Below are 15,201 nucleotides of genomic sequence, written 5' to 3' on the forward strand. Positions count from 1 at the left end.
TTTTACCTACCTTTCTATAAAGTAGCCTGCTAAAATTCACTCAAGGCTATCTCATGAGGATGGGCCTCTTGGGCAAGGCACTATGATGGGGACTGACAATTTTGACAACTGTTCAGTATGATAGAACTTTCCAGAAAGTGGAGAAAATTGGGGGGGGGGGGGGGGGGGGGGGAAGGTGGGGGGTGGGTGGGGTGGGGGGGGTGGAATTGGTGGAGTGGAATGGGAGGGGTTTTGTTTGAGATGTGTATCTAACAAAGCAAGGGACAAGCAAACTATCCAAAACACATTTGCTAGGAATGGCAGATATTTTTTTAGCAACGTTTTTAACGCATATCGCTCCTGTTCCAAAAAATAAACTTTGTTAAATGAGCTTGCAATGTAACTGAACAATTATATCTATATAGGATATATGTAAAATTCTGCATTCATTAAATTCCAGTCATTACACTGTGGTCACATATTTAAAACACCTTTAATATAAGAAAGCCGAATGTTTTATAATTGCCTCTTCTAACCTGCAGTCAAAAAAGCTGCAAAAATTTAGATACCTTGCAGTTGATATCAGGAAATAACACATTTACCTATGTAGACCACTTGCTCATAGGAAATATTCAAGCAGTGATCTTAAAAGGGACAGGCCGGGTGAGCAGCTATCATGACTGTACTCCAGACTTAAGATACTTTGGTGTCTGTTGCATGACTGAAGTGCTGCTCAAAGGGTGTCTGTCTGGTTAAGTGGTGGCGTTCTGAGTCACATGGTTCTGGGTTTAAGTTTCACTCTTAGAGGTTTGAGCACGCTATTCCCCCTGACATTTAAGTGCAGAGCTTCATTTTGAGATATAAGATTCTCTTTTGGGATGAGATGTTAATTTAAACTGACACCCTGTTTGCGATGTGACTGATTCCACACACATATGGGAGTTCTTCTGATCAACATTTATCCCTCAGCCTACATCATCGCCAAAACAGAGGAACTGCTTGTTTATCTCATTGCTGTCTTTCAGACCTGTTTGTGCACAGTTGGCTCCTGCCTTCGACTATGCAGCAATGATCTAAGGGTAATTAATTGGCTGTGAAACTTTTTAGAACATCCCCAGGGTGTAAGATGTACTACACTGTAACCTCCCCAATACCAAATGTTTGGGACCAAGTCATTTCTGGATTTTGGAATTTCCTGTGTTGTAGAATCCAGAACGCCTAACCACAAGTATGTAAGCTGGAAACCACTGTTTTATGTTTCAGGTAAACAGCAATAAAAATTGATTCAATTGTCCAAATACTGTATTTTCCACGTATCCGCTCTCAAAGTATGTAATAAAGTGATGCCGTGACTTGCTTGGGTCTGCACAAAAAGCTTCTGGACAACTGGTGTTTTCTAACGATAGATTTCTAACGATAGATAGGAGAGGTTACAGTGTATTATAAAAATGAATGTCTTTTTTTCTGAAGCGAGAAACTCAACACAAGCTCATTTAAACAGGTGACATTTTTCATGTTTTCTGTAGAGCTGTGTTTATTGCCCAGTGTAAAAAAACTGATTGTTTCCCCCTATCTCTTCAAAACGTAAAAAGGAGGTGCAGCAAGACAGAGGGGTTGGAATGTGTACCGGACACAGGAGATAATATCCAATTTTACAAGCTTCCTTTTGTGTTATGGTTTTGAATTTTTATTAGTTACGCCCATCTTAATAAGGGGCCGTGTTTCGTTTGATGTCACTGGGGCAAATCCAATGTCTCCTTATGATTTTATTACAAAAGGGCATTTTGCTGTGTGTTAAGGCGCTAACCATATTCGGACATGTCCCTGGAGGCTTTGTCACCTCCAACTACCCAACCCAGTCAAACAACATTTTTTCCCCATCTCCTTTGGCAAATGAACCAGAGGCGACATAAGGGGAAAAAATCATGCAGAGAGTTCTTATGATCTGGAATGCAATGCTTGAAAGGGTGGTAGAAGCAGATTGGACAAATACTTGAAGAGGAAAATTGTGTGGAAAAGAAAGAAAGACTTGCATTTGTATCGTGCTTTTCATGATCACCGGATGTCTCAAAGCATTTACAGGCATTGAAATATTGTACATTTTGAAATGTAGTCTCTGTTGCAATGACAACAAAATCCCACAAACAGCAATATGATAATGACCAGATAACCAGTTTTTGCGATGTTGATTGAGATATAAGTATTGGCCAGGACACCAGGGATAACTCCTGTGCTCTTCTTTGGCCACAGGATCTTTTACACCTGCCCAAGGAGGGCCTCAGTTTAACATCTTATCTGAAAGATGGCACCTCTGACAGCGCAGCTCTTCCTCAATACTGCACTGAAATGTCATCTTTGATATTTGTGCTCAAGTCCTGGATTGGGATCTGAACCCACAAACCTGTGACTCAGACAAGAGTGCTACCAACTGAGACACAGCTGACTTTCTACACAATAGTCATCCTAAACATGCTAAAAATAGACTGACAAGCAAAGAGCGGGAGCAGTTGGGGTGAGGGTATTAATTAATTGAATATTGCTTTTAACAAGCCAGCACAGGCAGGATGGAATGAATGGCCTCCTTCTGAATTGTATCATTCTATGAACTCCAATATTTTTTAACTAATAAAGAAGTGTTCAAAGAAAAAAGCGGGGGGAGGGGGGAATCATACGATTTGAAGATGCTTTTTTTTTCTCTTCATTTGCTTGCAGCTGGTGTCTAGGAAATGATAAATCATTTACTTTCTGGAGAATCCTCAGACAATTTTGGATGGTTAAAAGGAAAACTAACATTTCACAATGTCAGGACTTTACTGAGTGCTTTGCAGACAGTGAGGTACTTTTGCATTGTTGTCACTATTGTTATGTAGGAAAATGTGGTAGCCCTTTTGTACACAGCAAACTCCCACAAACAGCAATGTGATAATGAAAGGCTTTAAGTTTTAAACTATGCCTCCCTCTCAGTGCTAGACTCATCAACCAGTGGGACTCCCAATCTATCTTATCAGTTCCCCTTAATATTTTGAAATATTTGATTTAAGCTACGTTTTAAGCAATGCCCCCACCCCAATTGGAACTAGACTCCTTAACCAATGGAACTCCCAATCTACCTTAATCAGTTCCCTTTAATATCTTGAAAATTTTGATCAAATCACCACTTATCCTGAAAGGCTCTACGTTTTAGAATATGCCCTTCTCCACCTTGGTCCTAGACACCCAACCAGGGTAACTCGCAATCCACCCTATCAGATCCCCATGCTATCTAGAAAACCGTGATCCAAATCACCCTGTATATTTTAGACTATGCTCCCCCCTACCCCCCACAACCAATTGCCCCATCTATAAGGCTGGCATAGCACAAACCTACTCTGAGTGTGTGTGTTTCTCTAAAAGGAAAACCAAAAGGGAAAAAAAAATTCTTGCATTTATATAGCACCTTTAATGACCACGGACGTCTCAACACATTTTACAGCCAATGAAACATTTTTGAAGTGTCGTCACTGTTGTAGGAAATGTGGGAATTCAATACGGTATGCACACAGCAAGCTCCCACAAAACAGCAACGGGATAATGACCAGATAATCTGTTTTTGTGATGTCGATTGTGGGATAAATATTGGCCAAGACACCTGCGCTTCTTCAAAATAGTGCCACGGGTTATTTTACATCCAGCCAAGCAGGCCGACAGGTTGACACACAAGATCACATAGAATTAGGAGCAGGAGTAGGCCATTTGGCCCCTTGAGCCTGCTCCGCCATTCGACAAGAGAGTGGTTACAACACAGGAGACTATTTGGCCTGTCTGTCGTGACTTTTTTCTGCGCCCTCTCTAATGCCTTCACACCCTTACTAAAGTGTGATGCCCAGAACTGGACTCAATGCTCCAGTTGAGGCTGAACGAATGTTTTAAACAGATAACTTCCTTGCTAAACCCCACTTCAACCTGACCACCCATGCCCATTGTGAAGGGAGAAGAGCATATGGTAAGATCATGGCTGATCTGATTGTGGCCTCAACTCCACTTTCCTGTCTGCCAGCTCCCTCCACCCCGTCTCACTGTAACCCTCAACTCCCTTGTCAATTAAAAGGAAGTCTCATGCAGGAAACAGTACCCCCGACAGCGCAGAGCACCCGCAGCACTGCACCAGAGTGTCAAGCCTGGATTTCTTTTTAGGGCGGGTGCTCAAAGTCCGGCAGGAGCGTTGGACTTGAACAGGGTGCATGGTGAACGTGGCATGGACTGAGTGGGTGGGGGTCAAGCCCCAGGGAAAGGGGCTTGAATGTGGTGCGTAGCACGGAGCGAGTAAGAGGGGTGAGGGGGAGTCAAGCCCTGGGGGGTGGGTCTTGAATGTGGAACGTGGCACAGAGTGAATGAGTGAGGTGGGAGAGGGGGGGGTCAAGTCCTGGGGAAAGGGGCTTAAATGTGGGGCGTGGCAGGGAGTGAGTGGGTGGGAGGGGGCAGGTGGGGGTGAAGGGAGTCAAGCCCCAGGGAAAGGGATTTGAACACGGTGTGTGGCACAGAGTGAGTGAGTGAGGGGGGGCGGGTGGGGGGGACGGTCCAACTGGGAAAAGGGGCTTGACTGTGGCGAGTGTGGCACAGAGTGAGCAGGGGTGAGGGGGGTCAAGCCCATGGGGGTAGGATTTGAACACGGTGCCTGACACAGAGTGAGTGAGTGAGTGAGTGAAGGGGGGGGGGCCGAGTGGGGGTGGGGGGGTCAAGCCCCAGGGAAAGGGACTCGAACACGGTGTGTGGCACGGAGTGAGCGTGGGTGGAAGGTGGGGTGGGGAGGGGGTGGTGGGCGAGAGATGGGCCAAAGCCACATGGGGCAGAGACAATGTGAGTGAGTGTGTTGGGGGGAGGGGAGATGGTGGCAGCCACGCCCCGCCCCCACCCATAGCCTGGCGACCCCCCCCCCCCCCCCACACGAGCCTGGCGGCCACGCCCCCCCTCGAGCCTGGCGGCCACGCTCCTCCCCCCCGAGCCTGGCGGCCCCGCCCCTCCCCCCCCCCCCAAGCCTGGCGGCCCCTCCCCCTCCCCCTCCCCCCGAGCCTGGCGGCCCCGCCCCATGCCCCTCCCCCCCCGAGCCTGGCGGCCACGCTCCTCCCCTCCCCCCGAGCCTGGCGGCCCAGCCCCCTCCCCTCCCCCCTCCCCCACCCCACGAGCCTGGCGGCCCCGCCCCCTCCCTCTGCCCCTCCCCCCCAAGCCTGGCGGCCACGCTCCTCCCCCCCTCCCCCCACCACGAGCCTGGCGGCCACGCCCCCACACCCCCACCACGGCCCGGCGGCCCCGCCCCCCCTGACCCCTGACCCCGCGGCGTCACAGCAGCAATGGCGCCACCCAGTGACTTCCTGTCCAAGCGCTCTATTGTTCTTTATGAGGATTTTCAAATCTTATTTTGGAGGTTAAAAAAAAACGCGCCGATGGTGCCGGCTCTGCCCAGGCGGCGCTTCCTCTCGCTTTTCCCACTTGTTATTCCGTCTGGGGGAAGGAAGATGTCGGGGGAGGAGGTCGACGACGGCCGCCGGCGGCGTTTTCGCGGTGAGTTGTGTGTTTTTTTTTTGTGGGTTAAAAAAAAAACAAAACAAAAAAAAAAATCTGCGGAAAAAAAAATGAAACCTCACGCAAAAAAAAAATAAAATCCCCCCCTTCCCCCTCACAGAGAGAGAGAGAGAGAAATAATAAATAAAATATGAATATTGTTTCGGGGAGAAGGTGGCGCAGGCCGCGAGTCAATGTGTTGGACTCGAGGTCTCCACAACAACAATAACAACACATTAAATCCCCCCCCCCCCCTCTCTCCTCCTCCTGCTCCCCCCTCTCCCCCTCTCCCTCTCTCTGCCTCTAATTATTTATTCATCATTATTTTTATTTTCAATGATCAAATGGAAGAAAGGAGGGAGAAAGAACCAAAAAAAAAATCACCCCGGCATTCGCCAGCCCCTCTGTACTTTTTCTCTCTCTCTCTCTCTTCCTCTTCTTTCAGTCACACAACCAAAAAAAAATTGCCTGAACTTTTATTTTAAGGGGGCAAATTCCCCCCTCCCACCCCCCCTCCCACCCCCTCACCCCCTCTCCCCCCCTCCCACCCCCTCTCCCCCCCTCCCACCCCCTCTCCCCCCCTCCCACCCCCTCTCCCCCCCTCCCACCCCCTCTCCCCCCCTCCCACCCCCTCTCCCCCCCTCCCACCCCCTCTCCCCCCCTCACTCCCCCTCTCCCCCCTCACTCCCTCTCCCCCTCTCCCACCCCCCACTCCCTCTCCCCCTCTCCCACCCCCCACTCCCTCTCCCCCTCTCCCACCCCCTCTCCCACCCCCACCCCCTCACTCCCTCCCCCACCCCCTCACTCCCTCCCTCCTCCGCCCGCCTTAACAGCATTTGTGTGACTGACTGATCCAAACCTTTATCTTCATAACAAGTGTTTGGAACATCCCAGCACGTTGGGAAATCCTTTTTCTCTCTCCTCCTCTCCTGGGATTTTCTTTCTTTCTTTCTCTCCACAAGTCCTTTCAAAGATTCTTGCCCCATATACATGTCATTTTTTTTTAGCTCCTTTCCCTTTCTCTCTCTCTCTCTCTTATCAGTCCAAGGGTGTGATTTATCTTTTATTTCTCTCTCTCTCTCTCGTGGTTGCCACATGATTAAATTTTTTGAACAGTTTGATGACATGTCGGTGATTATGATGCCAGGGGGGAACGTCATTAATCCTCTTGGTATAAATAAACAGGCATATATTTCTGGACTTTAACTCTGCCCAGTAGAAAATCCTGATTTTTATGCTGCATCCGAGCCCCTTCTGTCTGTCATGAATGTAAGCAGAAGCGCCTCTCTGTCTCTGTCTCTCTCTCTCTCTCTCTCGGGGTGTTGCTGGGCCGCATCCCAGTTTAGGTGGATTAGATAAAAAGTCTTGGCTCTCTGGAGTAAGAGTCACTGTAACTCCTCCGCCGTGTGTTTCGTGGTTAGTTCTTTTTTTTTTGGGGGGGTGGGGGGGTGGTGGTGGTTTGTTGTTGCTGCCGTTGCCATAAAGCGCGGATTAGAAGGCGAATTTGTGTTTTTTAAATGCAGCCTTTTTAAGTGATTCTTATCTGTGTCAAGTCGAACACATCAGATCAGAATGGGCAGTTCAGAAAGGATTTTTATTTTTGGAAACGTGTGTGTGTATTGGTAGAAATATCGCGTCATTGGCAGACTTAACAGTGTACAAAAGAGTATTCGATGTGTAAAGTCGTGGATTATATCCCCCACAGTATCTCCACTACATTGTCTCTGAGCGATGGAGGATGCGATTGTGCCATCCCTGTGAAACTTTTATCTGTTATGGTTGACAGCTGTGGATTTTTGTGTCCTGGAAGGGTAGACCTGGGAGATTTTTGAGTATTTTTGGAGAGGAGGGGCGTGTGATCCCTTCTGATGAAAGCAGGCGCTTACAATCTCGGATTTGGAGGTCAGTTTGCAATTTCAGGTTTGGAGGTCAGCTATGGCGTAATTAGACCACATATATTGTTATAGTAAACGGCATTATTCTGCAATTTGCCAGATTATCTTCGTAGTGTTTATAAACAGCTGGTGCATTCTATCAAAAGTGCAAATTCTGCAAATAGCCTTGAAGTAATTCTGATATGTAGGTGCAAAGTGTAAAAAAACTGCACAGATTGCAGATCACCATGTCATGAATTGTGTCATGTTGTGGAATTTCTAAATGCTGGTATCCATAGGCAAATTTACCTTTCATGATGAGAGTGTATTTGAGTGTTCATTTCAAAGTATAAAAAAGTTTCACCTGATTGAAATGCATTGCAAGATATCACAGTATAGAATCATAGAAAAGTTTATGGCACAGAAAGAGGCCACTTGGCCCATCATGTCTGTGCCAGCCAAAAACTAAGCCACCCAGCCAAATCCCACTTGCCAGTATTTGGTCCGTAGCACTGCAGGTTACGGCACTTGAGGTGCATATCCAAACACCTTTTAAATGAGTTGAGGGGTTTTGCCTCTACTACCTTGTAGGCAGAGAGTTCCAGATTCTCCCACACTCAAGAGTGAAAAACATTTTTCCTAATCTCGCCCCCATCCTTCTACCAATCACTTTAAATCTATACCCCTAGTCCCTGACCTCTCTGCTAAAGTAAATAGGCCCTTCCCTCACAATTTTGTACATCTCAATCAAACCTCCATTCTTCATATCTCCTCTAATTTCTGTATTCCTTTTACTCAATCTAACGAAAATCTCTTAGTTCCCACTATCTTCAGCCCTTTTTGTACATATAAAGATACTGTTGTTATAAAGTTGCTACTGTTGCTTGAGAAGATTAGGTATTCTATAATTTTCTATGCAAGTGATTCTTTTTAAAAAATTACAAAAACACTGTTCTCATCTTGAATTGATTTTCTTTGGCTGCACCAGTTATTGTATGAGGACATTACATATGTTCCAGTAAACTCTTGTTAGGATTCTGTGTTAAATACACATTTCAATAAGTGCCTTAGTTCAGTGAGCAACTGATCCCAGGTTTGATCAGTGGTAAGTTGGCTGAACATAGTGGGAGGAACACAGCAATTAGTCTCCGTACTGGTGTTAGGTAGGGAAAAATCACCCAAGGCTCCTGATCACTCCAGTGAATCCTTTTGGGCTTTTAACTTGAAATCTGAATATCTTAATCCTGAACTTTTTTAATTAAATTTTGTTCTAAATCATGCTTTGCTTTTGAAATGTTTAAGTTGCGCATGATCAGGTATTATCACCAAGGTGCCAGTCAAGTCTAAAGGAAAGCAGCTCATTTTTGGCACACGACTTAACATTAACAGTGAAATTTGAAAGTGCTTGAATGCAGATGTAGGGTGTGGGCAGAATTGAGTTCAGCTGTGATTGTCTTACCTTTTCTCCACCTCGCCTCTTTGCCACTCCACCACTTGAGCAGTTTACAAATGCTTAATATCGATGTTCATGTGTAAAGAATGGAGCACTTTGTGGATGAGGTTCTGGAACATCCTGGTGCCTGTCGAACCTTAGGCCAGCAGGAAGCCAATTGCTCTAACAGGAGAGCAGTAAAAGGAGAAAATTTAGCTGACAAAGGTGAAAGAAACCTTTCAAAGATCGTTGGCAGTCTCCTGCCAGGTCTGTGCCTGTGGCCAGTTTCAGGCTGACAGGGTATGTGTGAAAGCTTGGCAAAGTTGGTAACACTCTCCCCTCTAAGTCAGAAGTTTGTGATTCTAGTCCACTCTGACCTGAATGCATAATTTAAGTTGACATCTCAGTGCAATACAATACCGCTATAATGGCAGAGGCACTGTCCTTCAGATGAGATGCTAAACTGAGATCTCATCTGTTCTAGTGTTTCAGGTGGATGTTAAAGATCCAATGCCACTCATCAAAGAAGAGAATTCTTCCAGTGATCTGGCCAATATTCATCCCTCAACTAGTGACACTAAAAACCGATTAACTGATCATTTATATCCTTGCTGTGAAAAGTGGCTGACGTGTTTGCCTACATTAGTCTGTGCACTTCAAGGTAATTAATTCATTGTATGTGAAGTACTTTAGACAATTAAGTGTATATATTGGATCCTGCTCACCAATTACCCCTGTCCTTGTTACTTGTATTGAATTCTGGTTGCTCAAAATCTCAATTTTAAGATTCTCAACCTTAAATGTCCGTTTTCTTACCCATTCTAAGTCTGTAACTTTCTCCAGTCCTACAGCCACTGTCCCCAGCACACCCAGCTCCTGCAAACTCTCTGCTCTAACTTTTGACTTTTTGTATGTTCCCTCCCTCCTTCCTTCCCATCCATGGTGACCATGTCTACCTTGCCTAGACGCTACATTCTGGAATTCACATCATAAATCTCTCCACCTTCCTCTCTTCATTTAAAATCCTCCTTAAAACCCATCTCTGACCAAGTGTTTGGTTACCCCACCTAATAAACAAAGAACTTACCTTTATATAGCTCCTTTTGTGACCATGAGACATCTCAAGGTGCTTTACAGCCAATTAAGTACTTTTGAAGTGTAATTCCTTTAACCTGCTGTCAATCTTTGTCTGATTACATCTCTGTAAAGAGCTTTGAGACTTTTTCTACATTAAAGATGCTTTATCAATACAAGTCTTTGACTTCTTCCCCTTCCTATAGATAAGCTCCTAACCTTATTGACTGTCCAGCTAAGATTGGGTGAAGAATACTGTCCTGCGCTCAGTGGCCTGACATACTATCACAGTAAGATGGTGTGGTACAGGGTTCCTGTGAGACATTCCAGCTGATTTTCTTTTCTCTTTTGCTTGCACTCCACCATTGAGTGGGCTCATGCTAGTCCATAGTTAACTCTGTAGTTGCTGGTACCTTACGCAAGTGGCCAGTCTTCAGGTATAACCCTATATGGTTAATATCACCAAATAAAGGTGTTGCTGAGCCCAGCTTACCAACCCCCACCCCCCAATTTACATACACACCTTCAGCAAGGCTCACTAGATAGTAATCAGAGCTGATGAACTCTGGAATACTTTCTGTCTGGGCACCAGGCCTTTTTTAGTACCAAGGTTAGATCAGCTAATTCAGAAATGATTGGGAATCAAATCTGATGTCCTCTGGTCTGTATGATTTTTGTCTTTATACAATCTGTGGATTGAGAGTCAGTATGTATCTTCTGTTTCAAGTTGCAAATGCCTGTTCCTTTCTGGATTTTAAATTGCAGCAAGATGTTTTTTCCCAACTATTTCTCTGTAACATGTTAAACATGTTGATAAGCTTTTCTGTAATTGTAAGATATTATTCTTGTTTTCAGTCCAGTCTTCAGCAAGTTCTTCTCTAAAAGTGGATGGTGAGTTTTCTGATGTTCATACTGGTTGAATGGTCAATAAATTACACATTGTGTCACTGTTAATTCAACTCTCACTGCATTGTTAAAACATGGGATCTTATCAAGCAACTGTGCATGTGAAGCATATGTACTGACTCAATGAATGTTGTGCAAAATGAGCCAGAGGAAATGTGATGATCAAGCGGTCCCCTATTACAAAGCTGAAAACTCTTATGTTTTGAATGTTTTCGTGTCTTTCATTGGAGGTCTGACTCATGCTGTGATTCAATTCAGTTCTCAGAGCAGTGCTCTGAAACTTCAGCTAAGTGGGCATTCTTGAGAAAGCGAATGTTCGCAGGCCAGTCAAATTCAGAGGCATCTCAGCCAAATGTCTGATGCCCACCTGTCCGCATTCCAGCTGGGATGATTGGATAGTGACTGCAATGCCTGTGGACAAGGTTTATGTAGTTAGCTTCAGCACCTTCAGCTCCTATAATAGCCAGCCCAGTTGTAACGGTCTCTTCTACCTCTTTTAGATCAGCCAACTCAGTATAGATCTAGAATTCAAACGTAGAGCTATCATATATTGTTCTCTATCACACTGGATAACACGTTTATCCTCGGGGCTTTTTGGAACAGGATTGAGGCAGGGTGTAAAAGAAAATCATCTTGTTTTGCACTTTGTATCCAGCAGTAACTTGTTTCACTTCTAAGTAATTTGGCAGTGACTTTCATCTCTAAGATAATATCTACTTCATTTGTATACATTTGCAAAGAGAATCCTAGAATGGTTACAGCATAGAAGGAGGCCATTCGGCCCGTTGAGCCCTTGCCGGCTCTCTGCGAGAACAGTTTAGCTAGTCCCGCACCCCGGCCCTTTCCCCATAGCTCTGCAAATATTTTCCCTTCAGGCGCTTATCCAACTCTCTTCTGAGAGTTATGATTGAATTTGTCTCTAGCGCTCTTTTAGGCAGCGCATTCCAGATCCTAACCACTCACCGTGCATCAAAGTTTTCCCTCATGTCACCTTTGGTCCTTTTGCTAATCACTTTAAATCTGTGTCCTCAGGCTCTCGACCCTTCTGCCAACGGGAACAGTTCCCTGCTATATCCACTGTCTAGATCCTTTCTGAGCAAATGCTAAGGCATTTATGTAGTTGACAATAGGATAAAGGCAAAATACTGCGGATGCTGGAAATCTGAAGCAAAAACAAAAATAGCTGGAAAAACTTGGCAGGTCTGACCGCGTCTGTGGAGAGAAAGACAGAGTTAACGCTTCAAAAGAAGCCATACAGACTCGAAACGTTAACTCCGTCTTCCTCTCCACAGATGCGGTCAGATCTGCTGAGTTTTTTCAGCTATTTTTTGTTTTTGTTGTAGTTGACAATCGTTTATTTCAATACAATGTCTTTCATAAATCTAGACATCCTAAAGCAGTTCACAGGGCAGCATTGGACACTAACTAGGCAGAAAGGAACGGAGGTATATTTTGAGGACGATATTGAAGAATGTGGAGACAAGGGGGATAAAGAAGAAAACAGCGGTCAGAGATATGGAGGTGCTCACTGGAACATGGGGACAGCAGATTTTGAATATTGGAACGTGGCTGTGGAGGATTTACTTAAGTCAACACAACAGCTGTGATCTTACTAATGTTGGAGTTGGCGAAAGTTTTGGTTCATCAAATACTTGATGCCAAACAAGCAGTTGGACAGCATGATAGTGGTCATGGAATTGAGGGCAAAACAGACAAATGGGGTTGAATGTCATCCATGTAGATAAAGAAGCTGGGCCCCGATGTTTAGAGATGCTGTTATCAATGGAGAACATGTCGGGAAGAAGTAGATGGGTGACTAGGATGGAGGCATGTCTCACACTGGAAGTAACTGAACATAAGCAGAGGAGCCATTAACAGAGATTAACTGACCGTACTGGGATGGGTCGGAATGAAGTTAGGGAAGGTAATGCCTTACAGGTTCATCACTGATAACTTGTAATGAAGCTGGGAAGAATGGTCAATTATGTTGAAGGCAGTAGAGAGGTCAAGGAAGAATAAAGTAAAAGCAAAAAACTGAGGATGCTGGAAATCCAAAACAAAAAGAAAAATACCTGGAAAAACTCAGCAGACCTGGCAGCATCTGCGGAGAGGAACACAGTTAATTTAGTTCTGTTGAAGGGTCATTCGGACTCGAAACGTTAACTGTGCTCCTCTCCGCAGATGCTGCCAGACCTGCTGAGTTTTTCCAAGGAAGAATAAAGCTCTGTATCAGCAGTCACATCATTGATATCTTCATACCGAAAATGTGGAGTGGTGGGAGAGATGCACATGAAATCAGTTGGTGCTGTATTCTTTATAACGGAAGAAGGGAGCACTGGCATTTATACTGTTCATGACCACAGGATGTGCCAAAGTTATTTATTGTCGGTGAATTGTTCCTGAAGTGTATTCAAGAATTTAGGTAAATATGGCAGCCAGTTTGCTCACAGCACCTTCAGCAATGAGATAAATAACTAATCTGTTTTTTTTAGAAATATTGAAGATAAAAGTGTTGGCAAGGAGAGTGCCATGGGGTCCTTTATGCATAATGAACAGGCAGCTCACCTGAAAGATGGCACTTCTAACAATGCAACACTCCCTCGGTACTACACTGAATTATCGAGCTAGATCCTGTTTCTGGAATGAAGCTTGAACGTGCCCCCCCCCAAATCTCCTGACTCAAGCAGAATGTTGCAGCAAGGCCTAGCTGATCTGAAAGGCAGTTGGAAGTTTCCTGGTCATTTTGCTTTCTTTGGTAAACTCAGTTAAGCTACTGGAGGAGCTAAAGTGTTAATGCTTTGTTCAAATTTACTTTATAAATTTTTTAATCTTATGACACATCAGTACATAGAGTCAGTAAAATTTTGGCATGATACACTGGGAAAGAATTATCGTGTGGGTGTTATAGTTGATCCCAGCTTCTCTGAGCTGTGTGGAGGGGGAAATTAACCAATAATCCCTCACCGCTATCTAGTGACTCCTGTTGGAATAGTCTGTGTTTGGACAAAGGGTTGCATGGCTGTGATGTCATCCACAGTTGAATAGCTTGGTAGCACTCAATAACCAAATTTGTACATGAAGAAGGATGAGTTGGATGAAATACCAGCGGGTTGTGTGTGCTTGTGGAACCGCACCCCAGTGAGCTCTACCTTTAAGGAAGGAGAACATATGGGAAAGGAAATAGAAAGGGAATGTACAGTATACTTTCTGCGAAAATTCAAGCAATCAGCAACAACTTAATTAGCTTACTCGTGGCATGAATAGACTGGAGTTATTACACAGCGAGATCCACAGAAAGAGAAAGAAGTGTTTTTCCACAAAAATGGTGATTGTCACTGGATGCAAATGAGAATTTGACATGGCTGTTAATTGCAGATTTGAAAGGATGTCAGGGTATAACCTCATCGTGAAGTATCTTTCTTTGTTTGTAAAAGAAAAGCAAATTGAAAGAAAAATCGCACGATGCTTGTCTTTCCAATTGAGGCCTGCCTCTCTATTGCAGCACTGAGATAGAAGCTAAAATGCGACATTTCATTTGATTAGCTTTTTTGCCCCCCAACCGGCCTCACCCCATCCCCTGCTGTTTTCTGTGTGCAGTAAAATAGCAGACCAAGGTGGTGGGAAACACAGTGGAAGATAAGGGAAATAAACTTGTGGATGGGGTTGTGTTTTTCAGGAAATACTTGAGGATAGAGTCATGATCTAGGAGTGCTCCTTTAAAACAAAGAATTCTTTTTTTTTGGTTGCATACTTCAGGTGTATAGAAAGAGTAGCAGCAGATCAGAGAAAAACACACATTCCAAAAGTACAATTCGTTGTCTCAGAGATTGGATTAATAAAATTATAAATTGAAAATGATGAAGATACAGGCTAAAGGATCCCATCTGAAACTGATACTCATTGTCTTTCTCTCTCTTTTGCAGTCCCCCCCATCCCCCTCATGTTTCCTATTCCCTGTGCTGCCTCTTATTATTTCGGATTTCCAGCTTTCACGGTCTTTTTACCTCCACTGTTGAATTGCTAAAGTTGGCCATTGTCCTCTACCAGGACGAGTTTAAAAAAAATAACTGGCTTAAACATAAGTGCATTTCTTTTTACACATACCCTGTTTATACTGGAATCAGCAGCTGCTCCCTTTTTAAATTTCTTAAGGTATTGCCCAGAATAAACTGATACACCCTGCTTACACTAGCACAAAGCAGGGTAGTAATGCTAGCTTAAAACGGCAGCAGCATTTAAATCCCTGCATGGTAGAAAGAAAAAAAAATCAGGAAAACAGTGATTTGTATCAGTAAGCCATTTATGCAGCTGCTTCTCTGCTCAGGGTAAAGAATCGAGCTTCAAAGAGATCAGTTTTTACGCTAGTTTTACACTGGTGTAGGTTAATCCAAGGTTTTA

The 15,201-nt window shown here is 44.5% G+C and overlaps 1 protein-coding gene across 3 annotated transcripts in view; it reads left to right on the forward strand.

Annotated features, from left to right (window-relative positions):
* The first annotated feature begins 5,297 nt into the window (after positions 1–5,297).
* Positions 5,298–15,201, forward strand: part of usp49 (ubiquitin specific peptidase 49) — a 64,052-nt gene continuing 54,148 nt past the window's right edge. For 2 of the 3 annotated variants that reach the window (XM_078546299.1, XM_078546301.1), the window contains exon 1: positions 5,298–5,517. The gene's annotated coding sequence lies outside the window, so the exon portion shown is untranslated. Of the gene's footprint in view, positions 5,518–6,734; positions 6,787–15,201 lie in introns of those variants that run through there. The other variant, XM_078546300.1, reaches the window with a different exon arrangement.

Source organism: Cetorhinus maximus, chromosome 8 (assembly GCF_964194155.1).
Source record: "Cetorhinus maximus chromosome 8, sCetMax3.hap1.1, whole genome shotgun sequence".
Lineage (NCBI taxonomy): Eukaryota > Metazoa > Chordata > Chondrichthyes > Lamniformes > Cetorhinidae > Cetorhinus > Cetorhinus maximus.